The sequence below is a fragment of the Amblyraja radiata genome, chromosome 43 (assembly GCF_010909765.2).
Source record: "Amblyraja radiata isolate CabotCenter1 chromosome 43, sAmbRad1.1.pri, whole genome shotgun sequence".
In the NCBI taxonomy this organism is placed as follows: Eukaryota; Metazoa; Chordata; class Chondrichthyes; order Rajiformes; family Rajidae; genus Amblyraja; species Amblyraja radiata.
In genome coordinates, this window is record NC_045998.1 from 10,657,764 (window position 1) to 10,674,425 (window position 16,662).

A 16,662-nucleotide genomic window follows, 5' to 3' on the forward strand; every position below is an offset into this window, starting at 1 on the left:
GGATGATAGGTTTTGTACATTACATCATGCATTTGAATTTATTTCAGTACGTATATAAACTCGCTTGTTCCGGTATTTCTTTGTGTGTGCTGCTGGAGTTTCAGGCGTGAGAAACTGTTGCCTCTGAGTCTCTCAGTTCACACCCGTCAGACGTTAAATTAAAGCTTTGAATGGTCTTTTTCACCTGCATCTATTTTCTATGTTTCTATGTACACCTTTGCTGCAAAGTGTTCTGTCCGACAAAGCCTGCTGGATCTCCACTTGCCAAACATTTAAACTCCCCTTCACGGGGTGGGAGTTTGCAACCTTCACGTGGTCCACTCTGTGTCGACGAATGCAATCAACCCGACGTACACAAACAAAAGATCAAATAGTACAAGTTGACCTCCAACTTTAGGCTGCGCACGCCACACGCAAAAAGGAGAAGTAGACAGACTCCCCTTCTCATTCCCATGTTGTTAGTCTCATCGTTTGCCACAGTGAAGCCGCGCGTAACTGCAGGAAAAAACACACATCATACTTCCATTTGGGTAGCTTGTAACCCAACGGTATTAACTTTAAGTTCGAGTCATGAAACCATGCAGCAGGGGAACGGTCCCTTTGGTCTAACTTGCCCAAGGACACTCGTCTCATCTGCCCTCTTTAGCCGCAGATCCCTCAAACGCTCCCCTACTCATGTACCTGACCTAATGTCGTTTACATATATTCTTATTCTACCTGCCTCAACTACCGCCACTGGCAGCTCGCTCCATGCATCCATCACCCTTTCAATGTCAGAATTGTCCCCTCAGCTTCCTCTCAAATCCTGCCACACTCATCATGAACCAATGTCCTCTGGTTTTGATTCCCCCACTCTGAATAAAACTAAACGGTGCGCATTCACCAGATATATTCCCTTCTTGATTAATAATAATAATAATAATAATAATAATAATAATAATAATAATAATAATAATAATAATAATAATAATAATAATAATAATAATACTAATACTAATAATAATAATAATAATAATGATAATAATAATAATAATAATAATAATAATAATAATAATAATAATAACATATTTTATTGTCATTGCACATCAGTGCAACGAGATCTAGTATGCAGCTTCCAACCGATGTAAAATAAAAAGAAAATAAATAAATAAACTGTGCGACGTGACCATCCGAGGGAGACAGTCCGGGGGTGGATGGGGGGCACTCAGCAGGGCCGGTTCAGAGCCGCTATAACTCTGGGGATGAAGCTGTTTCTGAGTCTGGAGGTTCGGGCGTAGAAGGCCTTGTATCGTCTGCTGGAGGGAAGTAGTTCGAACAGTCCGTTACAAGGGTGTGAGGAGTATTTATGGATGCTGACGGCCTTCCTGAGGCACCGCGTGTGGTAGATGCCCTCCAAGGCTGGTAGCTGTGTCCCAATAATCCTCTGCGCTCTGTGGACGACGCGCTGAAGAGCTCTCTCCTCCGCCTCCGTGCAGCTGAGATACCACACAGAGATGCCATACGTTAATATGCACTCTGTGGTGCAGCGGTAGAACGTTGTCAACAGCTGTTGGGGCAGACCAGTCTTTTTTAATGTCCTCAGGAAGAACAGTCGTTGCTGTGCCTCCTTGACCAACGCAGCGGTGTTGGTGGACCATGTGAGGTCCTCAGAAATGTGAGTGCCCAGAAACTTAAAGCTGGACAATCTCTCCACACTTTCCCCGTAAATGGAGATTGGGGCGTATTCTCCATTATGGGACCTCCTGAAGTCAATAATCAGCTCCTTGGTCTTGGAGGTGTTTAGTGACAAGTTGTTATTGGCGCACCAGTCCGCCAGGTTCTGCACCACCGCTCTGTAGTTTGTTTCATCACCGTTGGTGATCAGCCCAATCACTGTTGTGTCGTCTGCAAACTCACGATGGTGTTGGTGTCGAATGCAGGAACACAGTCGTGAGTGAAGAGGGAGTAGAGCATGGGGCTTAGTACACAGCCCTGTGGTGTGCCGGTGCTCAGGGTGATAGTGGAGGACAGGTGCGGGCCCAGTCTCACTGCCTGCGGTCGCTCCGTCAGAAAGTTCAGTATCCAATCGCATATCGGCGAGCTGAGGCCTAGCTGGTGGAGTTTGGTGGTGAGCTTGGTGGGGATGACCGTATTGAATGCAGAGCTATAGTCAATGAAGAGCATCCTCACATAAGTGCCCTGTCTGTCCAGGTGAGTCAGTGCAAGATATAACATTTAGTGCAAGATATAACGTCCAATGTACGGGATGAAGGGAATGTTTAAGAACTGCAGGTTCTAGAAAAACCGAAGGGTAGACAAAAATGCTGGAGAAACTCAGCGGGTGAGGCAGCATCTATGGAGCGAAGGAATGGGTGACGTTTTGGGTCGAGACCCTTCTTCATAACGATGTGGGGGCTGGAAGAAGAAACGAAGAGGCGGAGGCAGTGGGCTGAGGGAGAGCTGGGAAGGGGAGGAGAAAGCAGGGACTACCTGAAATTGGAGAAGTCAATGTTCATACCGCTGGGGTGTAAACTGCCCAAGTGAAATATGAGGTGCTGCTCCTCCAATTTGCGGTGGGACTCACTCTGGCTATGGAGGAGGCCCAGGACAGAAAGGTGGGATTCTGAATGGGAGGGGGAGTTGAAGTGCTGAGCCACTGGGAGATCAGGTTGGTTATTGCAAACCGAGCGGAGGTGTTGGGCGAAGCGATCGCCGAGCCTACTCTAAACGTTTAGTGCAAGATAAAGTCCAGTATAGTCGCAGGTAGATAGGGTGGTCACAAAGGCTTTCAGCAAATTGGCCTTCATCACTCAGAATATTGAGTATAGAAGTTGGGAGGTCGTGTTGCAGTTGTATAAGACGTTGGTGAGGCCGCATTTCGAGTATTGTGTTCAGTTTTGGTCACCATGTTAAGTTCTAGGAGCAGAGTTTGGCCATTCGGCCCATCAAGTTTACTCCGCCATTTAATCATGGCTGATCTATCTTTCCCTCTCAGCCCCATTTTCCCGCCTTCTAGTGGATAAATGTGAGGTTATCCACTTTGGTGGCAAGAACAAGAAGGCAGATTTTTATCTGAATGGTGTCAGATTAGGAAAAGGGGAGGCGCAACGAGACCTGGGTTTCCTTGTACATCAGTCACTGAAAGTAAGCATGCAGGTACAGCAGGCAGTGAAGAAAGCAAATGGCATGTTGGCCTTCATAGCGAAAGGATTTGAGTAGAGGAGCAAGGAGGTCCTGTTGCAGTTGTACAGGGCCCTGGTGAGACCACACCTGGAGTATTGTGTGCAGTTTTGGTCTTCCAATTTGAGGAAGAACATTCTTGCTATTGAGGGAGTGCAGCGTAGGTTTACAAGGCTTATTCCCGGGATGGCTGGACTCTCAAATGATGAAAGATTGGATCGACTGGGCTTGTATTCACTGGAATTGTTCAGGTTGAGGGGGATCTTATAAAAACATATAAAATTCTTAAGGGATTGGACAGGCTAGATGCAGGAAAAATGTTCCCGATGTTGGTGGAGTCCAGAACCAGGGGTCACACAGTTTAAGAATAAGGGGTAGGCCATTTAGGACTGAGATGAGGAAAACCTTTTTCACCCAGAGAGTTGTGAATCTGTGGAATTCTCTGCCACAGGAGGCAGTGGAGGCCGATTCAATGGATGTATTCAAGAGAGAGTTAGATTTAGCTCTTAGGGCTAACGGAATCAAGGAATATGGGGGAGAAAGCAGGAACGGGGGAACTGATTGTGGATGAACAGCCATGATCATATTGAATGGCAGTGCTGGCTCGAAGGGCTACTCCTGCACCGATTTTCTATGCTTCTCCCCGTAACCCCTGACAGCCATACTAAACAAGAGTTGTCAATCCCCGCCTCAAAAATATCCACTGACTTGGCCTCCACAGCCTTCTGTAGAAATGAATACCGCAGATTCACCAACCTCTGACTAAAGAAATTCCTTCTCATCTCCTTTCTAAAGGTACGTCCTTTTATTCTGAGGCTGTGCCCTCTGGTTCTGGACTCTCCCACTAGTGGAAACATCCTCTCCACATCCACTCTATCCACGCCTTTCACTATTCGGTAAGTTTCAATGAGGTCCCATCCCCTTCATCCTTCTAAACTCCAGCGAGTACAGGCCCAATGCCGTCAAATGCTCATCATATGTTAACCCACTCTTAATTCTTGGTCGGTGTGGGCAAGTTGGGCCGAAGGGTCTGTTTCCGTTTTGTATGACTCTATGATTCTATGACTCTAGGTGTAGAGGTGGACCTTTGGGTGAAGGGTCTTCAATGGTCACCATTATCTCCCCCCAACGCCTCCATCCAGTCACTCACCTCAGTCACTCCCTCTCCTCCCCTCTCCCCATCGGCAAGAGGTGCAGAAGTGTGAAAACGCACACCTCCAGATTCAGGGACAGTTTTTTTCCCAGCTGTCATCAGGCAACGGAACCGTCCTCTCACCAACTAGAGAGCAGTCCTGACCTCCCATCTATCTCATTGGAGACCCTCGGATTATCTTTATAGAGTCTTACAGTGTGGAAACAGGTCTTCAGCCCAACTTGCCCACGCCAACCAACATGCCCCATCTACACTAGTCCCACTTGCATGGGTTTGGCCCATATTCCACTAAACATGTCCTATCCATGTACTTGTTTGGATGTTCTATGTTTCTTAAACGTTGGGATAGTCCCAGCCTCAATTACCTCCTCCGGCAACTCATTCCATTCCATTCACCCAACACCCTTTTTGTGAAAAAGTTACCCCTCAGATTCCCATTAAATCTTTCTCTGGTCCTCGATTCCCCAACTCTGGGCAAAAGACTCTGTGCGTTTACCCGATCTCTTCCTCTCATGATTCTGTACACCTCTGTAAGATCGCCCCTCATCCTCCTGCGCTCCAAGGAATAGAGTCCCAGCCTGCTCAACCTCTCCCTGTAGCTCAGACACTCGAGTCCTGGCAAAATCCTGGTAAATCTTCTCCGAACCCTTTCAAGCTTGACAACATCTTTCCTATAACGTGGTAAACTGACCAAATATATGACCAAAACTGAACCGAATACTCTAAATGTGTCGGAAGGAACTGCAGATGCTGGTTAAACCCGAAGATAGACGCGAAAAGCTGGGGTAACTCAGCGGGTCAGGCAGCATCTCTGGAGAGAAGGAATAGGTGATGTTCTTCAGAGTCTGAAGAAGGGTCTCGATCTAAAACGTCACCCATTCCTTTTCTCCAGAGATGTTGTCTGACCCGCTGAGTTACTCCAGCTTTTAGTATCTATCTTCACAAAATGTGGCCTCACCAACGTCCTATAGAACTGCAACATGACATGAAATTTTCATACCCAATATTCTGACTGATGAAGGCCAATGTGCTGAAAGCCTTTTTAACCACCCTGTCCACGTTTGTCCACCTTTAATCGGACTTCCCTGGACTTTATCTTGCACTAAACATTATTCCCTTTATCCTGTATCTGTACACTGTGGACGGCGTTGATTGTAAACATGTATTGTCTTTCCGCTGACTGGTTAGCGCGCAATGGAAAAGCTTTTCACTGTACCTCGGTACACGTGACATTAATAAATGCAACTAAACTAAATCTGAGGCTGGATGAGATGTAGTTTAGTTTAGAGATACAGCGCGGAAACAGGCCCTTCGGCCCACCGAGTTCGTGCTGGCCAGCGATCCCCGCACACTAACACTATCCTACACACACACACCAGGGACAATTTACAATTATACCCAGCCAATTAACCTACAAACGCGCACGTCTTTGGAGTGCGGGAGGAGACCGAAGATCTCGGAGAAAACCCACGGGGAGAACGTGCAAACTCCGCACAGACAGCACCCGTGGTCGGGATCGAACCCGGGGTCTCTGGCGCTACAAGCGCTGTAAGGCGGCATATCTAGCGCTGTGCCACCTTGGCTGCCCTGGGGTGACTCGACCACCCTCCCCGTCTCCCCCCCCCCCCCACACACTTGACCGACACGCTCTCCCTTGACCCCTCACACGTCAGCACCACCCCTCTCCCTCCCACTCGCTCCCACCCCCGCCACCCCCACCCACCACGCTCTGCAGTCAAACACACCATGGGGCCACTGCCACGCCAAGCAAGGAATGAAATGAGCAGATTAAAGCACCTTGCTCTCAGCTCCTCCATGTTGAAACCGGGACCCGTGCTGCTTCCAGCCTCGTCGTCTGTGTTGTGCCTGGGATGGGGGGGGTGGGGGGGAGAGGGACACACACACACAACAATGGAGGTCAGCCTCGCCGTCAAGACGGGATCCACGTTTCACCTTCCGCGCTATCGCCTCGGCCCTCACCTGGACCAGGTGACCGCAACTCCGTAAGACCACCAGACCTTGAGCGACACAGCGTGGAAACAGGGCCCTTCGGCCCAACTTGCCCACATCGGCCAACATGTCCCAGCTACACTAGTCCCACCTGCCCGCCGCGTTTGGTCCATATCCCTCCAAACCTGTCCTATCCATGTACCTGTCTAACTGCTTCGTAAACCTTGGGATAGTCCCAGCCTCAGCTACCTCCTCCGGCAGCTCGTTCCATACACCCACCGCCCTTTGTGTGAAAAGGTTACCCATCGGATTCCTATTAAATCTTTTCCCCTTCACCTTGAACCCGTGTCCTCTGGTCCTCGATTCCCCGACTCTGGGCAAGAGACTCTGTGCGTCTACCCGATCTATTCCTCTCATGATTTTGTACACCTCTATAAGATCAGCCCTCAAGGAATGGAGTCGCATTCTGCTCAACCTCTCCCTGCAGCTCAGGCCCTCGAGTCTTGGCAATATTCTCCTACATAGGAGCAAAATTAGGCCATTCGAATGATAGAGTCTGGTCTGTCAATCCATCATGGCTGAAAGTCATACAGCGTGGAAACATGCTCTACACTGGTCCCACCTGCCCGTGTTTAGCCCATATCTCTCCAAACCATTCCTATCCATGCACCTGTCCAAGAGTTTCTTAAACAATAGACAATAGGTGCAGGAGTAGCCCATTCGGCCATTCGAGCCAGCACCGCCATTCAATGTGATCATGGCTGATCATCCACAATCAGTACCCCGTTCCTGCCTTCTCCCCATATCCCTTGACTCCGCTATCTTTAAGAGCCCTATCCAGCTCTCTCTTGAAAGTATCCAGAGAACCAGCCTCCACCGCCCTCTGAGGCAGAGAATTCCACAGACTCACAACTCTCTGGGTGAAAAAGTGTTTCCTCATCTCCGTTCTAAATGGCCGACCCCTTATTCTTAAACTGTGGCCCCTGGTTCTGGACTCCCCCAGCATCGGGAACATGTTTCCTGCCTCAAGCGTGTCCAAACCCTTAATAATCTTATACGTTTCAATAAGATCCCCTCTCCTTCTAAACTCCAGAGTGTACAAGCCCAGCCACTCTCCCTCAATAGCAAGAATGTCCTTCCTCAAATTTGGTGACCAAAACTGCACACAATACTCCGGGTGTGGTCTCACTAGGTACAACTGCAGAAGGACCTCTTTGCCCCTATACTGAACTCCTCTTGTTATGAAGGCCAACACACATAGACAATAGACAACAAGTGCAGGATTAGGCCATTCGCCCTTCGAGCCAGCACCGCCATTCACTGTGATCACGGCTCCATGGCTCGTGAACCTACATTGCACTCCCTCAATAGCAAGAATGTGATGGCACCTGCCTCAACAACCTCCTTAGAGACACAACGAGGAAACAGGCCCTTCAGCCCACCGAGTTCACGCCGGCCAGCGATAACTATCATGTCCACTCCGCCATTCAATCACGGCTGATCTATCTTTCCCTCTCAACCCTATTCTCCTGCCCGTAATTAACCAAGAATCTGTCAGCCTTCGCCCTAATGGCAGGAGACACAGATGGGGCTGATCTAGAAACAGAGGGGACCTCGGTGTATAGGGTAGGACATTCATCGCGAATGGTCGTGTCTTCGGAAGCATTGGAGAAGAGAGGAACCTTGGATTACGAGGTTCGGACAGACTCTGGGAATGGAAGGGGCTATTCAGGAACAGAGGGACCTCGATGGTGAAGGGAAGGTCACACAAACACACTGTGAATGGTCGTGCCATAGGGAGTATGGGGGAATAGCGGGGCCTCCATGGGCAGGAGACACACGGTGAACGGAGGGGTTATGAGGAAAGGGAGGGGTGGGACACATCCCCCATTGTCGCAGCGGGTAGAACTGCTGCCTCGCAGAGCCAGAGACCCGGGATCAATCCTGACCTCGGCTGCTCTCTGTGTGGAGTTTGCGCGTTCTCCCCGTGAGCGCGTGGGTTTCCTCCGGGTGCTCTGGTTTCCTCTCACGTCTCAAACACATGCGGGTTTGTAGGCTGATCGCCCCCCCCCCACCCCGAGTGGATGACATAGGACTAGTGAGAACAGATGGATTTATGGTCGGCACGGACTCGGTGGGCCGAAGGTCAGCGAGGGAAATGGACTCCCATTTACTCCAAGCTCATTATACTCTCTCCACAGTTCTGTCACCTCCTCCCCGATGCTACCCCTCACCGCCACCCCCCCCCCCCCACACACACACACACAGACACACAGACACACAGACACACACCCGCACGCACACATACACACAAACATACATGCACACACACTGACTCTCATAGGCACATACACACAAATACACACACATGCGCACACATACATATATCCATCCACATGTACGCACATGCACACACACACACACACAGACACGTGCATACACACAGTCACATGCACATGCACACACACACAGGCAAACACACACATGCACACGCACGCAGACACACACATACACACGCAGACACCCGCACATGCACACGCACGCAGACACACACACATGCACACACGCACATATGCACATCCACGCACACATGCACACAAGCACAGACACACACACACACACGCACTCGCACTCGCACACAGACAGCGTCGGTCAGAGGGATTGAACCCAGGTCACTGGTGCTGTGCGGCAGCGGCTTTAGAGTCATCTTTGTGGAGTCATAGATGCATGCAGCATGGAGACAGGCACAAGAGAGATGGGACGAATGTACCTGTAAGGAGTCTTCGCTTCATTGATTGTCATATGGCCATAATCCTTCCCCACGGGTTTACAGGTGGCAATTATGTTCATCTCATCCCAGCTCTGTGATTTCTTTTGACTGCAAGAGAGAAGACAAAGGAACATTAGTGCAGGATCACTTTGAGTTTGAGTTTGGTTTACAGACACGAGTATCGAGGTTTGTTGCGAAACCAATTAGCCTAGATTCAAGATTCAAGAGAGTCTATTGTCATGTGTCCCAGATAGGACGATGAAATTCTTGCTTTGCTTCAGCACAACAGAATATAGTCGGCATGAATAAATACAGAACAGATCAGTGTGACCATATACCAATGAGAGAATGGAGCAGCTTGGCTTGTACACTCTGGAGTTTAGAAAGATAATAATAATAATAATACATTTTATTTATGGGCGCCTTTCAAGAGTCTCAAGGACACCTTACAAAAATTTAGCAAGTAGAGGAAAAACATGTAAGCGGAATGAAATAAATAGTAGAGACATGACTAGTACACAAATTAAAGACAGAATTCAATTCAAAACACAATACGAGGCAATTCAAGCACAGATGAAAAGGGAGGGGGACGTGGGGCTAAGGATAGGCAGAGGTGAAGAGATGGGTCTTGAGGCGGGACTGGAAGATGGTGAGGGACACGGAATTGCGGATCAGTTGGGGGAGGGAGTTCCAGAGCCTGGGAGCTGCCCTGGAGGAGGATGAGAGGGCATCTCATTGAAACATATAAGATTGTTAAGGGTTTGGACACGCTGACCATGCCCAATCAGTACCCCGTTCCTGCCTTCTCCCCATATCCCCTGACTCCGCTATCTTTAAGAGCCTTATCTAGCTCTCTATTGAAAGTATCCAGAGAACCGGCCTCCACCGCCCTCTGATGCAGAGAATTCCACAGACCTCACAACTCTGTGTGAAATTTTGTTTCCTCATCTCCGTTCTAAATGGCTTACCCCTTATTCTTAAACTGTGGCCCCTGGTTCTAATGAGGGTGCGGAAGTCCCAATGAGGTCGAGATCAGCCGCCTCACTTGGATTAGGCCCCACATTTGTAATTTAGTCCGGATTAAAGGAGCTGCCACTAAATTGGCGGTGGATCCGAACTTAAATTTGGGTGTTCGGTCCACAGATAATTAAGTCTTAAATTGAGAGTTTTAGAGATACAGCGTGGAAACTGGCCCTTCGGCCCACCAAGTCCACACCGACCATCCATCTCCCGTTCACACTAGTCCAGTGTTGGCACACTCCCTCTCTCATCCACTCCCTTCACACCAATTGGGACATTTACAGAGGGCCAATTAACCAGCAAACAGACTCCACCGTACCCCTGTAGAAAGTCCTGTTGTACTGTAGAAGAGAGATTTAGATAGAGTTCTAGGGGCTAGTGGAGTCAAGGGATATGGGGAGAAGGCAGGCACGGGTTATTGATAGGGGACGATCAGCCATGATCACAATGAATGGCGGTGCTGGCTCGAAGGGCCAAATGGCCTCCTCCTGTACCTATTTTCCATGTTTTTATGTAAGAGTAGGCATTGCTTAAAGATGAGAGGTGCAACGTTTAAAGGGGATGTGCGGGGCAAATTATTTTTACACAGAGGGTGGTGGGCAAAGATCATAGAGGAGCAAGATAGACCACTCCTCGAAAAACGCGTAGTATGACGTGTGTGATTGTCGACGCCATTTTTTGAGGCATTTTATTGGGTAAGATCTTTGTATTGGGCTGTAATGGCGTCCGCATCTAAATGTTCATCTCACTGCTCCGCTATCAATTGTTCTAATCGTAAATCTAAACGACCAGAGCTGTCATTCTTTAGGTTCCCCGATAAAAAAGAAAGGTAAGAAAATATTATTATTATCTTTTGTCGATATTCTGTGGTGAAAATGTTATTTTCTGTTCTCCCATCAACGGCCATTGGGAAACTAGGTTTGTCGGTACATTAGAAAGTTAGTAGACTTATTTTTAATAGATCTTTACTTACCACAATAATAAAGACAATTTTAACACTTCTGTACGTTTTTGGTTTTGTTCTTGTAAGGGAGGGGTCTCCAAAATATGGCCCGCGGGACACATTGGGCTCAGTGACCAGGAGATTTTTCGAGCTCAGACTCGAGTCCGAGAACGCGGCGGCTGTTACCCGTTATAGCCCTCGAATTGTCGGGACATCACAAGCAAAGATCACAAGCCCGCCGTGAAGAAGGGTGCAATCAAAGATTATACAACTCTGCTCTATAATCTTTGGGTGCAATGGTGGGCCGGGGGGTTCGGCGGCGGCGGCGGTTGCAATCAAAGATACTAGAGTAGCTCTGCTCTATAATCTTTGGTCGGAATCAAAGATCTTATCTTTGGTCGGAATGGGATGGCTGAACGTTATAACATGCTATCGTTCCACCCTCCCTCTCCCCCTTCTCCCTCTCCCCCCTTCTCCCTCTCCCCCCTTCTCCCTCTCCCCCCTTCTCCCCTTCTCCCTCTCCCCTCTCGATCCCTCTCCCTTCTCTCGATCCCTCTCTCCCCTCTCTTCTCTCGATGGTCTTTGTAAGAAGATTTTAATAAACTCTTCTACATTTAAGGTAAGTTGACATATTAGAGGCAAAAAGCATCGTCAATATACAGGTCTCTCCACACAACTGAAAACAATTGCACTTAAGTGATATGTCATCCATTGTGCAGGCATGTAGTTATGGTCATTTTTTTTTCTTATTAGTTAATCCTAAATGATATCTCCTGTAATTTCAGATGTCAACGGTGGGTCCAGAATACTCGTCGACAAGATCTCCTACACCGAACTACGGAGTACTTGTCAGCCAACTGTTGTCTTTGTTCTTTACGCTTTGAACTTGACCAGTTTTCCAACAAGCAGACCAAGAACAGGCTAAATTGGAATGCAGTTCCAACGCTCTTCGACATTCCTAACCCGCCGAAACGTCTGTCTTACCAACGCAGGTTACTCAAGAGGACGAATGAGAACCTCCCATCCTCACCAACGCCTTTAAAACAGCAAAGAGGCAAGTAATTTTCTCCTTTTTAAAATAAATTGTTTCCAAACTGATATGATTGCTAATGGTCAATATGTAATGGCATGTATGGTACTTTAATTTTCATTTGTGAAATGTTCACAAAACTATAATCACACATAAGACTACACAGTGTGGCTGGTGGAATGCGTACTAGTATTTAATTCAAGTAAGAACATCCATTTAAAACTTCCTCAAGCATAATTATTACAACATTTAAATTGATTTAATTTATAAAAAATCTACAAAAATATCAAGATCATGATTTTCTTCTGGTAGATTGAAATTGGTGCATCACATATATTTTTAATTATAACTAGACCAAGTGCAGACCCGTTGTGTCTGTTCCCCCAACGTGCGGTTGTGGGGGGGGGGCGGCACGCAGCGTCACGCACACTAACTATCCCACCCCCCTCCCCCTCTCGCACTCACGCTAATTACCCCCTTGATATTAAATTAATATGATTAATTTGCTCCTTTTACCCCATAACCACCCTATCTACTGAAGCATAGCCCCCAACTTGTAGTCACATCAAGAGAGGGGCGGGGGACGGTCGGGGGTAGAGAGTGAGGGCAGAGAGAGAAGGGGCAGAGACAGAGAGAGAGACAGAGGGGCAAGAGGGATAGGGGGGTGGAGAGGAGGATAAGAGGGAGGGTGGGTGAGGGGGGAAAGGTGGGGGAGATGGGGAGGAGAGAGAGAGGGGGAGAGAGAGGGGGTGCTGAGAGGGGGGTGAGGTGGGGAGCAGGGAGGGTGGAGGGTAGGGGGTGTGGAGGGGAGGGGGTTTAGGGGAGGGAGGGTGGGAGAGCAGGGAGAGGCGAGGGGGGTGGAGAGGAAAGGGGGATAGAGGAAAGGGGGGGGGAGAACCTCGGCACACATGCGTCGGAGGGGGGCTCTGAGCGAGACGGCCGTAGGTGGCGGCGTTCTCTCGGAAATCGCAGCACAGATGGCCAAAACCAGTCAAGAACAGACCTTCAGTAGTAGATGATGATTTATTCACATGTATATGATTAATCTTTTTAATTAGTATGCTTGCCATTTCATTCCCCCTTTTTCTTTTTTCTTGTATTGGCAGTACCACACAACATACAGACAGAACATTCTTACTGCTCAGCTGCAGACAAAGTTCCGCGGGAAGAACCCATCAGTGTCTCTACAACTTCTGAAACACCTGATCTTCAAATCACACCAAATGTAAATGACAGCAGAGCTCTGAAGAAGGAAAGACAGCGTACTTTCCGCCTCAAAAAAAAAGTACAACTGATCAAATTATCAATGGGAAAGAATACTACAGAAAGTAAGACAATCAGTGACTTGATCAGAGGGGCTGGTGAATTTTTACAAGAACCAGCTGTCTTTCTTTGCGTCGCAGTTGCGTAATGCGTCTGGACGTAGAAGTGCAAGAGGAAGACGATGGAGTTATTCAGACAAGGTAGTTGCCTTGTCCCTCTACCACCAGAGTCCCCGAGCATATCAGTTCTGCCAGTGCATTTTCACACTTCCATCAATCTCATCACTACGTAGGTGGTTGTGCAATATTGAAGTGCGGCCTGGGTTTCCCCCCTAAGATCTTTGAACTTTTGAAAGACAGGGTTGCGGGGATGTCAGAGAGAGATACATTATGTGTAGTCTCCTTTGACGAAATGAGTTTACGTGCAAGCCTCTCTTACAATATTACTGAGGATTCAGTTGAGGGCTTTGAGGACTTTGGATCTCTAGGGAAGACGTCAAGGCCTGCCAACCATGCTCTTGTTTTCATGGTTAGAGGCTTGATGGGGAAATGGAAGCAACCTGTAGGTTACTTTCTTTCACGGGACTGCACAAAGGCTGACAAACTGAAAACATTACTCAATGAATGTTTACAGAAGGTTAAGGCTATTGGACTACAGCCTAAGGCCGTTGTTTGTGACCAAGGCCCAAGCAATGTTCGACTGTACTCCAACTTGGGTGTGACGGAAGAACATCCTTTCTTCGTCCACGGGGGAACCAATATCTATTGCATGCATGACCCACCCCACTTGTTGAAAAACACTCGATCAAACTTGGAGAAATATGTTTTTGAGGTCAAGGGAGAGGATGGCATAAAAAAACATATCAAATGGGCACATATTTACGCATTTTATGAGCATGATTCACAGTTGCCCATTAGAAAAGCCCATAAATTAACCAGAGGCCATTTTGTTTTAGACAGCTTCTCTAAAATGCGAGTCAACAAGGCTGCGCAGGTGCTTAGCCATTCAGTAGCAGCAGGTGTCTACACCTATGCAACTCTTGGAAAGTTACCTGGGGAGGCAGTTTATACGGCAGAGTTTATTGACATGGTTGATGGACTTTTTGACTCCTTTAACAGCAGGTTTTACACGGACGCCAAAATGTTAAGGAGGCCTATGTCTGAAACGTCTGCACATAAGTCATTCTTTGAATTATGCTTGACTGTACTCCAAAGCCTGACAGTGCTTGGAGCTAAAAATGTGTTGTTTGTCAAGGGACGGCGGCTTGCAATTTCTTGCATTTCACAACTGTGGCAGCACATCAAGGAAAGCACAGACGCCCGTTTTATGTTCACATCCAGGATCAATCAGGATGTAGTGGAGAATTTGTTCTCCACTATTCGGCGAAAGGGCGGATTCAGAGAAAATCCATCTGCAAAGGAATTTCGATGTGCTTTTCGGATGGTTATGGTGGCTGAACTGATCAAGCCATCTGTGAGTGCAAATTGTTCCCCCGACTCAGACACATTTATCCTTACATTGCAAACACTTACAAAAAACAGATTAAAAAAACTATCTCCATCTGTCTCTCATACAAATAAAACTAAACAGCACAATGCAGTCTGCAGCATTTCAATGGATCTCCCTGAAGAAAATACACTAGCTTACATCGCAGGTCACATCTGTTACAGGATCATTACTTCACACGAACTGTCGTCAAAATGCATCACGTGCAGAGAAGTTCTCTTACGAACTGATACCACTTTAGTTGATCCTGCACTCGTATTCATACACCATAAAGCCTATGACACATCAACGTCTGACTTTGGCTCATTGATGGTGCCTTCGGAATACTTTATTGGGTTCTGTGAAGTGTGCGAGCAAGTGTTCCGCACAGAATTTGATGATGTTAACATGACCAGGGATAACATTTCCCATCTAATAAACACAGCAATACATAACACACAGCAATACAAAGACATTAACTTGTGCTGCAATAGAGTCAAGGTTAGAATTGTGGCTATCTTTGTGAGTATCCACATGCACTATGGACTCAAATTCAAGAATAGAAAAATGTATGACTTGACTGTTAAAAGGAGATGTAAAAAACTTCAAAAAGTGGGACATACGTAAAGTGCATTATTTTCGAAAATTATGTATTTGAAGTCATACTATTCAAGTTCAAGTTAGTTTATTGTCATGAGTCCCTGATGGTACAATTACATTCTTGCTTTGCTTCAGCACAAGAGAACATAGTAGGCATTGAATACAAAACAGATCAGTGTGTCCATATACCATTATATAAATATATACACACATGAATAAATAAACTGATAAAGTGCAAATAACAGACAATGGGCTATTAATGTTCACCGTTGATCTGTTGTGGCGGTAAGCGAACTGCAGTGGGTCTAGGTTTTTGATGCCCATTTGAAGCAGGTGGGAACCTCAGACCTCGGAAGTGAGAGATTGCAAATGTCCGTAAAAACTCCGGCCAGTTGGTCCGCACAGGTTCTTTATCTACGTAGTTGAAAATTTTGATTGTTACCCATACAAAATCGTGCCAATGACGATTTGTTTAACTATATTACTAAATCTAATATCTTGACCGCTCTTGTCTTTCTGTTTCTTGATTTCCGAGTGAACGCCGCCACTTACAGCTGTCATTTTTGGCCAGCTCACTCAGACTCCCAGGGGGAGGGACTATAAAACCGGGAAGTGTTGTGCCTCATGCAGTCTCTGCAAGACAGAGTAAGCGAGAGGGTCACGGCTCTCTGAGCGGCGAATAACACTGAACGCACGTCTACTCCACGGCGAGCCCCCTTGATGTGGTTGCAAAGTGTTTACCAAATTGTCTTGGCTTTTAAAGACTCTTCAGAAAATGTGTTTGATGCTTGCAAAGTGTTTGCCAAATTGTCTTGGCTTTTAAAGACTCTTCTGAAAATGTGTTGGCTGCTTGCAAAGTGTTGGACTAATTGGCTTGGCTCTTAAAATCGTCGCAACAGTATGCGGATGGATAAAGCGGCAATGTGGTGCTGAGTGCATCATTTCCGGTTCGTGGCAAGATGGCGCTGACTGCAGAAGGCACCGAGTGAAGACACCGCTGAATAATTCAAGAGAGCTGACTACTCTGTCAATGGTGAGTGTGATTGTTGGACGTTATTTAAAGCACGTATTTGCTTCAACAGCAGCAGCCTCTAAAGGAGGCTTTAAACATTTGAGTGAGTCTGTGTGTGTGTGTGTATAGATGTGTGTGTGAGTCTGTGTGTTTGTATATATGCGTGCTTATATAAAAGTGTGCTTCATTGAATGATGACCTGAGATAAATTATCAGATTTTATTGGTTAAAGTCTGACCGCTGAATCTCTCTATATTTAAATTGTCTCTTTTTTTTT

The 16,662-nt window shown here is 47.1% G+C and overlaps 1 long non-coding RNA gene across 1 annotated transcript; it reads left to right on the forward strand.

Annotated features, from left to right (window-relative positions):
* The first annotated feature begins 450 nt into the window (after positions 1-450).
* Positions 451-12,078, forward strand: LOC116968039. Its single transcript, XR_004410390.1, has 3 exons — positions 451-461; positions 10,753-10,881; positions 11,781-12,078. It is a non-coding gene; the product is annotated as an uncharacterized LOC116968039 (long non-coding RNA).
* The last annotated feature ends 4,584 nt before the right edge of the window (positions 12,079-16,662 follow it).